Below are 12088 nucleotides of genomic sequence, written 5' to 3' on the forward strand. Positions count from 1 at the left end.
CGGCAAAGTAAACACAGCTCCGCACGGCGACTCCCGTGTGTTTGCGCCCGTTTGAAACGGCAGCGTCAGCCATTTTGGCGATCCCGACGGCCAGAGTGGGTCCCGGCCGACAGCGAGGAGGCTGCTCCTCACTGGGTGCGGCTCTGAGGCCGGGACCTGCCGGTGTCCACCTGCCACCCGGCATCGAGCGGGCGTGAACGGCACCCTGACCCTGCCTGGCTGCCACCCGGTCCCCACCCCTGGCTGCTCCCGGACGTCGCACGCCATCCCTGTGTGGCTCCGCAGACCCGACGGGGAGGTGGTCCCCGAGCGGACAGGCAGCTCGGGCGCCCTGCCGCCGGCTCCGGGGCCGGCCGCTGCAGGAGTCGGCATGGCCAGGTCCTGGGCCGGCTGCCCTTTTCCGGCCTGGTCCCCTCCCGGAGCAGGCAGGACAGCCCTGCCTCTGGGCTGGGACATCTATTTCTGGTGGTGACCAAGCCACTGTTCAATATGCAGGACTGGCCGGGGGCAGGCTGTGCCCTGACCCGCAGGGTGACAAGTTTAAAAAAGGGCCCATTTTGATCAAAATACATGTTTTTCTGAGGTCGGCCAAGGCGGCGGGGCAGGGTTCGCCGCAAAGACAAGCCTCCGGGCCGCCCTCAGCCCCGGGCCCCCACCCGGCTCCCCCTGCGGAGACCCCTGATTACACATCACTCAGGAGGGCCCGTGACAGACTCACGGCCACCGCGTGCTGCCCGCTGAGCCCGGATGCACATGGCTCTGCCCGCCGCCCGCTCCCTGCCCCCTCCTCTCTCAGAAGCAGTCAACCCACAGAAGCTGACGCAGACTGGAGCTAAATTTTAAAAAAACGTAAATTTCCTTTCTGGCCAATATTTGAGGCCTATAAATAGAGTCATTCAGGAGAGGCCTGGTTGGGGGGAGAGGCTGTCGTCCCCCGGACAGACTGGGAGAGAAGCACACAGGAAAGAGGAGGGAAGGCGCGGTTCTCGGAGGGCTGCCAAGGGTGTGGGGAGCAGGCGGTCACAGTGCAGCTGGGGAAACTGAGGCTCAGACTGCAGAGGCTGACCCAGAGCTACACAGTGGGGTCAAGGCAGAGCTTGGGCCCCTAGACTGGCCCCTGGCCCCTCTTCCTGCACAATGGCTAGTCCCCCCTCACGCCCACTCTCTGAGCTTTGTAGTCAGACACACGTCTTGCAGCTCTGCACTTGCCATATGTCCCCCATGCCACAGGGCCTTTGCATGTGATGTTCCTCTGTTGGATGCGGGTCAGCTCATGAATTGTCCCAACAGCCCTTGCATCTAGCATTGGAGCCAGAACAGACTTCAAAAGCCAGCACTCACATTCCTCCTTGGGAGGCCAAGTGTCTGATGCCATCAGGGTGAGGGTATCGCCCTGTGGGGTCAGGCCTGCTGGCCTAGAGGAGGTGGACTGCGGGGCAGCAAAGGGCTGAACCATGGGGCCAGCCTTCCTGCCTCCAGGTCAGAAGAGGCCCAGGAACACAGCCCAGCCGGGCACCTGCCCTGAGCGTCAGCCCTGATGTCAGCTCCTCCCATTGTGTTTCTGGAAAATGGCTTTCTGGCCGGGACTACATCCCCCACACTCCTCTGGGTGGGGCCACATGACTCATTCCTGCCAGTGGGATGGAGAAGTGATGTATGTGCCACTTACGGGCCAGAGTAGTTAAGGGCTGGGGCTGGTCCTTAGGGCTGGAAGGAGCCTGGACCTGATGGATCGTGTTCCCCATCTTAGTACAGAGAGGGCCTGAGGAGAAGGAGACTCAGACCAGGGGTCAAGGCCTGGGTGGTGGGTGCTGAGTGAATCCAGAGTCCTGGGGAGGAGGCCCTGGGGGAAGGGCTCACCGGATGGTTAGTTTGGGGTTTGCCCTTCTGGTGGGAGAGCAGCCTCAGGTACAGAGCAGGAGGCTGACAGGACACAGCACCCCTACCTGCATGACCTTGGAACACACACACCAGCTGTCAGAGGCGTCTTGACTCAGACAAAGCCAGGATGGAGCACCTTACAGCTGCATTTGGGCTGCCCACTGCCTGGACAGGCCCAGCATCCTGGAGCTGGGCTGTGCTCTCGTGGCCCTCCCTGCCGCTGTCCTGGGTGGCGTGGCTGCATAGCACTGGGACCCTGGCCCATGGCATCTCGGGTTTCTGATGCAGCCACGCAAAGGTGTGGCTCCAGAGCCATGCAGACACGGCAGGGAGTGTCTCGTCTACTCGGCTGTCCTCTCAAGTCAAGTGGCCCCTGGCTTCTTTCCATCATAAACCAGGGCATGACACTCATCCTGATACATGAATCTCCAACCCTGGGGTTTCCTTTCCTGGGAATGGAGATGTTAGATCAAAGGGTACGTGTGGTTTTAACGTTAACAGACGTCGCTAGATTCCTTCCAGAAGCTCTATTACTCCGTCATTCGCATCCCCACCAGCAATGTGTAAGACTGCCCGTTTCCCCACATGGGTGCCAGCACGAGGTGTTATTGTTTTCTTAAACCATGATGTCACTGTGCATTCCTCAGCCACTGGTTGGGATGGGGAATCTTCCCACAGATTTTTGGCCAAAGCTGGGCCGTCTGTTGAAGGATGGCCCCTGAGCCAGGCTCTGGGCAAGGCCTGTGAGGACTGTCCTGGCCATGGGAACTCCAGGCACTGACCTCAGGCTCCCTCCCTTCCCGCGGGCCCATCAAGTCTCCCTGCCTCTCGAGGGGTGCAGGGACTCCCTGGCGGGCCCCGCCCACCTCTGCCCAGGAACGGGGATGGTGGCACTCAGCGTCAACTGACGCTTTCATTATAGGTTTATCTTTGAAACCCTAGACAAAACAGGGCTTGTGTGGTTTGACTGAAGAGCCAGCACCTCAGGACCTCGCCATCCACTAAGACGGCTCCTCAGGGAAGAAAAAATACACGAACCTTAAAATAACCAGTTCCCAGAATAGCAACTAATGACGGCTTCTGAAGGGGGCCCTTTGATCAGTCAGAGCCCACGCCTTCGCCTATTTACAGCCGTGCAGCTCAGGAGCAGCTCACCAGCAGTGAGAGGAGTGTTGGGGGTGCAGAGGGAAGTCAGGGTTGGGGGCTGGGCCTTTGGTGTCCGTCTGAGGCCACCCCGACTTCCTGATGCAACCAGCCCAGGCCGGTGCTGCGGTGCTTGATGGAGTCCCAGGCAGCCTGGAAGTGCAGCCTCATGCAGTGAATGCCTCACCTGACATGACGGTCCCCAGCAGCCGAAGCGGGGGAGCCAAGGCCCGCGGGAGACAGATGTGGTTGTAAGAACCAGAATCCTGGGCACATGGTCCTCACACACCTTGGGGAGGCATGGGGCATGGGCTCTGGGGGCTCGAAGGAGGAATTCAGGGGAGAGTCTGATGACAGGAGCCCAGGAGCCTGGAAGGTCACGCGGAGGGGATGCCGGGTCTGGAAGACACCCCCCTCCACCCCTCATTTGCCCGGCAACAGCACTCACTCATCCTACTTGTGTTCACCCAGCATCTCCCTGGGCTGAGCTGGTCACATGCTGTGGGGACCACTTACGCCCCTGCCTGTAGGCACAGGATGCTCTAAAGATGCCTCTTCAGTGGCGTGGTCACCAGCCCCGCTTGGCTACAGAGTCCTGGAAATGCGGCTCGTGAGACCGAGGAATTGGATCTTAACTTGATTTAAGTTTAACGAATTCAAATCTAAATTTAAATCCAGGTTCCCAGCTCAGTTATTGGAAAACTTTAACTACGGTTGGTTGGAATGACTCAGGCATGAGAGTCTCCCTTTTTTTCAACTTGCCAATTTTATGATATCTAAATGCAGACCCAGCCATTCTTGTGAAAACTTAGCAGCCAAATTGAGAAGTGCTGTGAGTGTTAAAACATACGCTGGCTTTTGAAGAAAGAATGTTGACCATCCAACAATTTTTTTATGGTGATCATATATTGAAGTGCTAATATTTTCAATCTATTGGGTCAAATAAAACCCATGGCAATGAATTTAACTTGTTCTTTTTTTTCACTTGTTCACATTTTTTCTAATGTGGCTATTAGAAAATTTTAAATTATATTTGTGGCTCTCATTGTATTTCTACTGGACAACACTGGCCCAGTCTGGGGAGCAGCAAACTTTTCTGTAAAAGGCCAGATAGTAAATATCACAGTGTTATGGGTCACACACAGTCTCCGTCACACATCCTTTTTTTTTCCTTTAAGTGCAAAAACAGGTTGGGGGCCAGATTTGGTCCATGGGCTCCAGCTTGCTGGCGCCTGGTCTACAGCCTCCTAGCTCTAGACCAGCTGGCCTCCGTACAAGTTAGCGGGGGAGTTCTTCCTCTCTGAGAGGTACGGGGGTCTGGAGAGGAGGGTCCCTCTTAGTCCAGCCTGCCGAGAGCTGGTGGCCCAACCCAGACGCCCTGGAGTCCCAGCACGACACTTACTTAGGACTAAAACCCCAGGGACCAGCGTGCCTCAGACGCGTTATTGCTGCCCAGCAGCCAGCCCCTCCCGGCTTCTCGGGGAGACGGGGCGCAGGGATTATCACAGGGGGCTGGGGCAGTGGACATCAGGCCCGGGCTGCCCAGAAAAATCCCAGTCCTTTTTTTTTTTTTAAATCTTTGATTTTTAATTGAAATTTTTTAAATTGAAGTATAGTTGGTTTACAATGCTGTGTCAGTTTCTGGTGTACAGCACAGTGATTCAGTTACACACACACATACATATTCTTTTTCATATTCTTTTCCACTCTAGGCTGTTACAAGATATTGAATATAGCTCCCTGTGCTGTACAGCTAAACCCTGATTCTGTCCCCTGTAAGTGGACAAGAGTTTGTCTGACCATGAGACTCAGGGGCCTTGATGAGCTAACCAGGGAGTATGAGAGGGTCGGAGGCTGAGCACACAGTGAAAGTGGAACCCACAGAGGTAAGAGGTGTCCTGAAGGCATTTGGTGAACTGAGCAAACTTGAGCTTTGTTTGTCACAGTCTCGGTAACAGGTGGCTAAATATCCAAACCCAGGCCTGCCTCAGGTGGGAAGTCTTACAGTGAAGCCCCGTGTAAAGCTGGGACCTTCAGAGGGCCCTACGTTCAGCGTGAAGGTCAATGAGTCATAACCCAGTCCCCAGAAGGACTGTATGGAAAATGGCCTTCCACAGGGGTGGAACAATGTTTGCCCTGAGAAGTCACATCCACAAGCTGGTCTGTGCTCAGCTTGGACACCAAAATGCACACCTCCTGGGTGGTCTGGAAAACACTGAGCCTAGAATTTATAGCCCAGGTTGGTAGCACTCCCATGTGAACAGCAAGGGGAGAACCTCAACTTCACATTAGACCTCAAAAATTTCCAAAGATTCATTAAAAAAATATGAACTCATGACTAAAAAAGGAAATCCTCAAAGTGAATGAAGTACCATGAATGAGAGCCAGAAGAAAAAAAGAAAAACAGAGAGGCCAACTTACAAAGACTTTAGATACCAGAGTTAACAGAAACTAAGTTAAAATAGCCATATTCCATACCTTTCAGGAAATTTTTTAAAAGTTTGAAATATGCAAGTGAAAAAAATTACTATATAAATGATCTATGAAGTATGAATAAGAACCAAATTGACACAGAGAAAAAAATGTGACAATGAGTGTGTATATGTCCATGAATGACTGAAAAATTGTGCTGAACACTGGAATTTGACACAACATTGTAAAATGATTACAAATCAATAAAAAGTGTTAAAAAAAGAACCAAATTGAATTTCCACAAATAGAAAAATAATAAGTGAAATTTAAAATTCATTGGATAGGCTTAACAGCAGATTAGATATGGCTGAAGAAATACTTAGTGAATTGGAAGATGGATCAGAAAACATTATTCAGAGTACAGTACAGAGAAACAAAGTGATTTTTTAAAAAGAGAGAGAGAGAAAGAGAGAGACTTAGAGACATGGAGGGGACTGAGATGGTCTATCACATGTCTGATGAAAATTCCAGAGAGGGTAATGAGCTAAAGCCAGACCTGAGAGTAATCTGGAACTGATATAATACACCAAACTACAGATTAATGAAACCCACTGAATTCCAAGCAGAATGAACAAAATAAATTCTCTGGTATATTATCACAGTGAAAATGCAGGACACTAGAGTCAAAGGAAAGATTTTAAAAGCAGTCAGAGAGAAAAGATACATTGCCTTCCAAGGAGCAACAATTCATTGTCATCTTTGTTCTCAATAGTAACGATGGACGCCAAAGAATGATTGGATAATATTTTCAATTTGCTAAGAGAAAATCATTTTGGTGACCTAGGGTCTTGAATTTTGTACCCAGCGGAAATATTTTTTAAGAACAACATTAAGAATCATTTTAAAACAAATAAAACCAGAAAGACTTTGATTTCCACTGAAGGCAATTCTAATGAATACTTCAGCTAGAAAAAAGTGACCCCAGATGTAAGATCTAAGATGAAAAATAAGTGATGAGTGACAAAAGAGGCAAATAGGTGTGTAAATTTAAACACAAATTGTACAAAACACGACTAATTATGCTTGAACTAAATATACAAAAAAAGCATACAAGTCAGCAGGAGAGTGACTGAAGCTGAAAATGTTCTAAAATGAACATTTTATTACATCCATTCTGTTACAGATGTGGGTAAAGATAGCAAATGGCTCTAGTATCTATCCATCTACAGTGTCCTAGGTTAACCTCTACAAGAATGACAATAGAATACATAACTTCAAACTAGTAGAAGAAAACAATAGAATAAGAAATCATCAATCCAACAAGAGGCAAGAAAGAGGAGCAAAGTAAACATTAAAAAATTCAGTACAAATGAAAAGCATAAAATACATTGCTAGAAATCAACCAAAATACATTGGAAATTACATTAAGTATAAATGTATTAACTGATTTTTTAAAAACCTAGCCATATAGTGTTTACAAAAGGCCCCTAAAATATGTACACAGGATTAAAAAGAATTTAAAAATCTGAAGCCAAAATCAGAAAAAAAAAAATCACAAGAAAACAACAGAGCAATATCTTTCATGAATAAAGATACAAACATTCTTAACAAAATATCAGCTAATCAAAAATAACACATAGAAGAGGTATACACCATGATCAAGTGGGAAATGCAAGATTGGTTTAATACTCCAAAAATCAGTGAATGCACTCTAACACATGATGAGAATAAGGGCTAAAAACCATGTGACCATCTCAGAAGATGCAGAATGGGCAACTGAGAGAATCTAACATCCATTCATGAAAAGAGCTCTGAAAACACACCAGGAATAGAAGGAAACACCCTCAATTCAATAAAGAGCATTGATGGAAAACCTACAGCACATTTAATGGCAAATGACTGAATGCTTTTCCCTATAAGATTTTCTCTAGCCACTTCCTGTCAACATTTTACCGGGTGTTCAAGCCAGAGTAATTAGGCAAACAAAGAAATGAAAGGAATCCAGATTGGAAGGAAGACGTAAAACTGTCTTTATGCACACATGACACGACCCTAGATGTAGAAAATCCTAAGGAATCTACAATAATAACAACAAGAGTTACTAAAATTAATAACAATGAAGTCATAGTTTACAAGCTTAATATAAGAAATTGTATTTCTATATACCAGTAACAGACAATTCAAAAATGAAATTAAGAAAATGATTCTATTAACAATAACATTGGAAATAATACAATGTTTAGGAGTAAAGTTAACAAAAGATGTGCAAGATTTGTACACCAAAAACCATCACTGGAGAGAAATTATCACTGGAAGAAATGAAAACAGATCAAATAAATGGAAGGACATACCATGTTCATGAATTAGAGGACTCAGTGTTGCTAAGATGTCAAGTTTTCCCAAATGAATCTATAAATTCAACACAATCCCTACCAGCAGGTTTCTTTTTTTTGGGTAGAAACTGACAAGCTGATTTCAAAATTCATACAAAAATTTATAGGACTCAGAATGGGCAAAACAATTTGAGAAAGAAGAAGATTAGAAGACGCACACAACCTGATTTCAAAACTTACGGCAGAGCTACAATAATCAAGACGGTGTGATGTGGGTAAGGATAGGGATATAGACCAATAGAATAGAAGTTGAGAATCTAGGAAAAAACCCATATATTTATGTTCAATTGAGTTTTTGACAAAGGTGCTATGAAAATGGGGAGAAAATTGTCTTTTCAACAAATGGTGCTGAGGCAATTGGATATCCATGAGGCAAAAAAAAAAAAAAACTTAAACGTCTCCTCACACCCCATAATTAACTCAAAATAAATCCTAGACCTAAATGTAAGAGTTGAATCTATAAAACTTCTACAAGAAAAGAAAAACACACAGAAGAAAATGTTCGTGTCCCTGGATTAGGCAGAGCTCTTAGATACAACATCAAAAGCGTGAGTCATACAAGAAAAGATAAGTTGGACTTCATTACAATTTGAAGCCTTTGTGTTTTCAAAGACATGATTAAGAACATGAAAAGGCAGCCACAGAATGGGAGAAAATATTTGCAAGTCACATATCTGATAAAGGACTTGTAGCCAGAACATATAAACAACTCCTACAACTCAATAACAGAACTGCCTAATTAGTAAATAGGCAAGAGGGTTGAATAAACATTTCCCCAAAGCAGACTATGAATGGCTAATAAGCACATGAAAAGTTGCTCAACATCATTAGTGATTAAGGAAATGCAAATCAAAGCTACAACTAGAATGGCGAAAAGAAAAAAGACCAACCACACCACGTATTCGCAAGAATGTAGAGAAAGTGGAAGCTTTGTACATTACTGGTGGGAAATCAAAATGGTGCAGACCCTTTGGAAAGCAGTTTAGAAGTTTTTCAGAAAGTTAAATAGAGACTTGCCACATGACCTATCAATTCCACTCTGAGGAACCTGACCAAGAGAAATGAAAACATATGTCCACACAAAGACTTGTAGATAAAAGTTCGCAGCAGCATTGACCATAATAGCCCCAAACTGGAAACAGTCCAACTGCCAATCTATCAACTGGCAAATGGATAAACAAAATGTGTTCTATCCATCCAACAGAATACCATTCAGCATCAAAAAGAGAAATTCACGATGCAGCCCAGATGGACCTCGAGAATGTTCCCCGATGTGAGCGAAGCTAAACACAAAACACCACGAATCATCGGATTCCGCTTATGGGAAACATCCCGAAAACACACGTTTCTAGCCGTCTAGAGTTTGAGGGGCACAGGGACGGACAGCAGGTCAGTGACTGGCTGTGGCTCGGGGCGGGAGCTGGGAATGATTGCCAGCAGGACGGAGGGACTTTGGGGGTGTTGAAAATGTTCTAAAACTGGGTTTTGATGATGGTTGCAGGTCAAACTAGATATTTACTAAAATGTGTTGTGCACACTTCTGCTTGGTGAATTTCACGGCATGTAAGTCCTACCTCAATAAAGCTTTAAAAAAATGACAAACAAAGTTAGGTTTGTATAAATAGACTTTAGAGGGAAAAACATTACTTGAGAGAAAGAGGATGCTGTGCAATTAGAAAATTTTGAAACCAGCAGTGAATATATAAAAGTCTGAATATTCTATGTATCTAACCATAAGATCTGAAAATACATAAAGCAAAAATGGACAGAAATACAAGGAAGACTAGAAAAACTCTCCACAAGAGCTGGTTCTCCGACACATCTCAGCAATGAGTGACCGAGCTGATAAAAGCATTCCAGGGAGGATGTAGATTGCAACACGACAACAAGCTTGCTGTGATGGACATAAACATAACACGGCGAGCAGCGGCTTCAGAACACACGTGGACTTCAGGTACGGAAGGTGCCCTTACAAAAACTGACCACATGTTTGACTTATAAAACACATTTCAAAATGTGTCAGGGGGTTGCTATTGTACAGATTGCTTTCTCTCACAACAGAGCAATGACAAAAATCACTTTGCTGTAGCACCCCTGGGAGAAACAAGAGGTCATAACGGAAATTAGAAAAATATTTAAGTGAACGAACACCAGAATCGAACGCTGTTGGTCGACACCTGGGGGATGACGTCTGAGTGGCATTTAGAGAAAACGTGTGTAGCCCTCAGTGCACACCTTAGAAGCCTAGACAGTCTTAAGATTAATAATTATCCAGCCTAGGAAGTTAAAGGACAATACATTACGGCCAAGTGAATAGAACAAGAAAATAAACAGAAGTAGATGAAACAAAACAAAGCCAACAATAGACTCAACGGGGTCAAAAGTGGGTTGAAAACATGAATAAAACGGGCAGACAGCTGGCGACCTTGACCCATGGGGGGAAGAAAAACAATATTGGCAATAGAAGGGGGGGGCTAACCACTGATGATACAGATGCTAAAGTGATAACAAACGCCAGCAAGTGTGAAAGCTAGGCTGGAACGCACAAAGCCTTCAAACATACAGCTTATCGAAACTGACGCAAGAAGAGGTCGAGAGCCCCAGCAGCCCCACAGCCGCACGCGTCGCCGACGAGGCAGCGAAACCTGCCCGCCAGAAAAGCGCCAGGACGCTCCGGGGCAAGGAAACCTAAACTTGCGCGAACTATTTGAGAATATAGACAACAAGGGAACACTTACCAGCTCATTCTGTGAGGTTCACATAAACTGGATACCAAAATCCACTGAGAACCGTGTAAGACGTGGATGCATCTCGCATGGAAATAGGGACACAAAAATTCTAAAGGAACTATTTGCAAGAGGATTTTAGCAGCGTCTAAGAAAGAATGTTCCACGTGAAGGACTGGTGTGTGGTGGGCAGAGGCAGGCACCACACAGATGTCTGGAAAAAAAGTGTAGATCCAGGATGATAAATGCCTGAACTCTGTGGGGAGGGCGTGGGGCTGGCGTGCAAGGGCGAGTGGCTTCCGGGGGCTGAGGGATGAGCAGGGGGAACTGTGGGGATGACAGTTCCTCGGGGTCTTGCTTGTAGGCCTGGGTGGATGGAGGGGTCTCTCTGGGCTGTGGGAGGAGCAGGGTCTGGGTCCTGGGTGACTGGGCCTGCCTGGTCCAAGGCCGGGCCTGGGGAGGTGAGGCGGTGGGGGCCTGGGCTCGAGAGCATTCCTGTCCAGGAGAAAAGTGTGCCTGGCCAGGGTTCTAGGACCGTGGAAGGAGAGCCTTGCCGCCCACGCCCTCTGCACCGGAGCCTGGAAACGCAGGACTTCCCTGTGTCCGGCTCTGGGCCATGGACATTTCCGGCAAAAACAGAGAAGAAAGAAATTCTCCCAGCCCACTGAGCTCCTCATATCAGCCAAAGCTGTGTGAGCTGAGCTTGCAAAATAAACAGGGCTCAGTGTAAACACTGCAGCAGGTCCCGGGGATGGAGCTAAGAATACACGCTGGGGGAGGAAGGTGGGAGCGGCTCTCCCTCCTTTGGGTCCCCAGAGAGCCTTGGGGACCTTGCCTCTGGAGGAGGGGACAGACAGGGAGGGGACAGACAGGGAGGGGCCAGAAACCCGGGCCCAGGGCTGGGGCCGCGCTCTCAGGACTCCTGTCCCAGAGCTGGCGAGGGTCTCTGTCCAAGTGTCTGGATCCGTGCCGCCCCCTGACCCCGCCGCCCGTGGGCGGTCCTGCTCTCCCCCGCCCCCAGCCTTGGCCCTCAGTGTTCACACTCAGCCCCTTCTCCACCAGACCCTCCTGTTCATGAAACGCCTTTCTGGTTTCTTCTCTCTCCACTTCATCTCCACATCCTTCAGTGGCCTCCTCCGGGGCCAGCTCTTTCCCTAACTCACTAACCAGCCAACAGCTCCACCTCCCTGGGCCTCGGTTTCCCTACTTGTAAAAGAGACTTCACTGGGACAGATCCGAGTCCTTCCCAGAATGGAGAACACAGAATGGAAGAACCACTCACACCCTCTCCTACGACTATGGGGGCTGCGGGGGTCCCGGCCCCGGGAGTGGGGCAGGCCTGCTGGCCGGCCCGGGCTGGGGACAGGCGGCGTCCTGAAGGGCGGGTGGCGGGATCTGAGCTGGAGCAAGAGTTGTGAAGAGGCTGCAGGGCCCGAGAGAAGGAAGTGTGTCGGGCCGTCGCTCCCACGTGGCCCCTGGCCTGGACATGAGGAACTGAGGTGCCCCTGAACGGGCCGAGCTGGCCTCTCCTGG

General features: G+C 48.1%; 1 protein-coding gene across 2 annotated transcripts in view; it reads right to left on the minus strand.

Moving 5' to 3' along the window:
* The window catches only part of KCNQ1 (potassium voltage-gated channel subfamily Q member 1), a 319441-nt gene that overhangs the window by 52831 nt on the left and 254522 nt on the right, over positions 1–12088 (minus strand). The window lies entirely within an intron of this gene.

This window comes from Vicugna pacos, chromosome 10 (genome assembly GCF_048564905.1).
Source record: "Vicugna pacos chromosome 10, VicPac4, whole genome shotgun sequence".
NCBI classification, from domain to species: Eukaryota; Metazoa; Chordata; class Mammalia; order Artiodactyla; family Camelidae; genus Vicugna; species Vicugna pacos.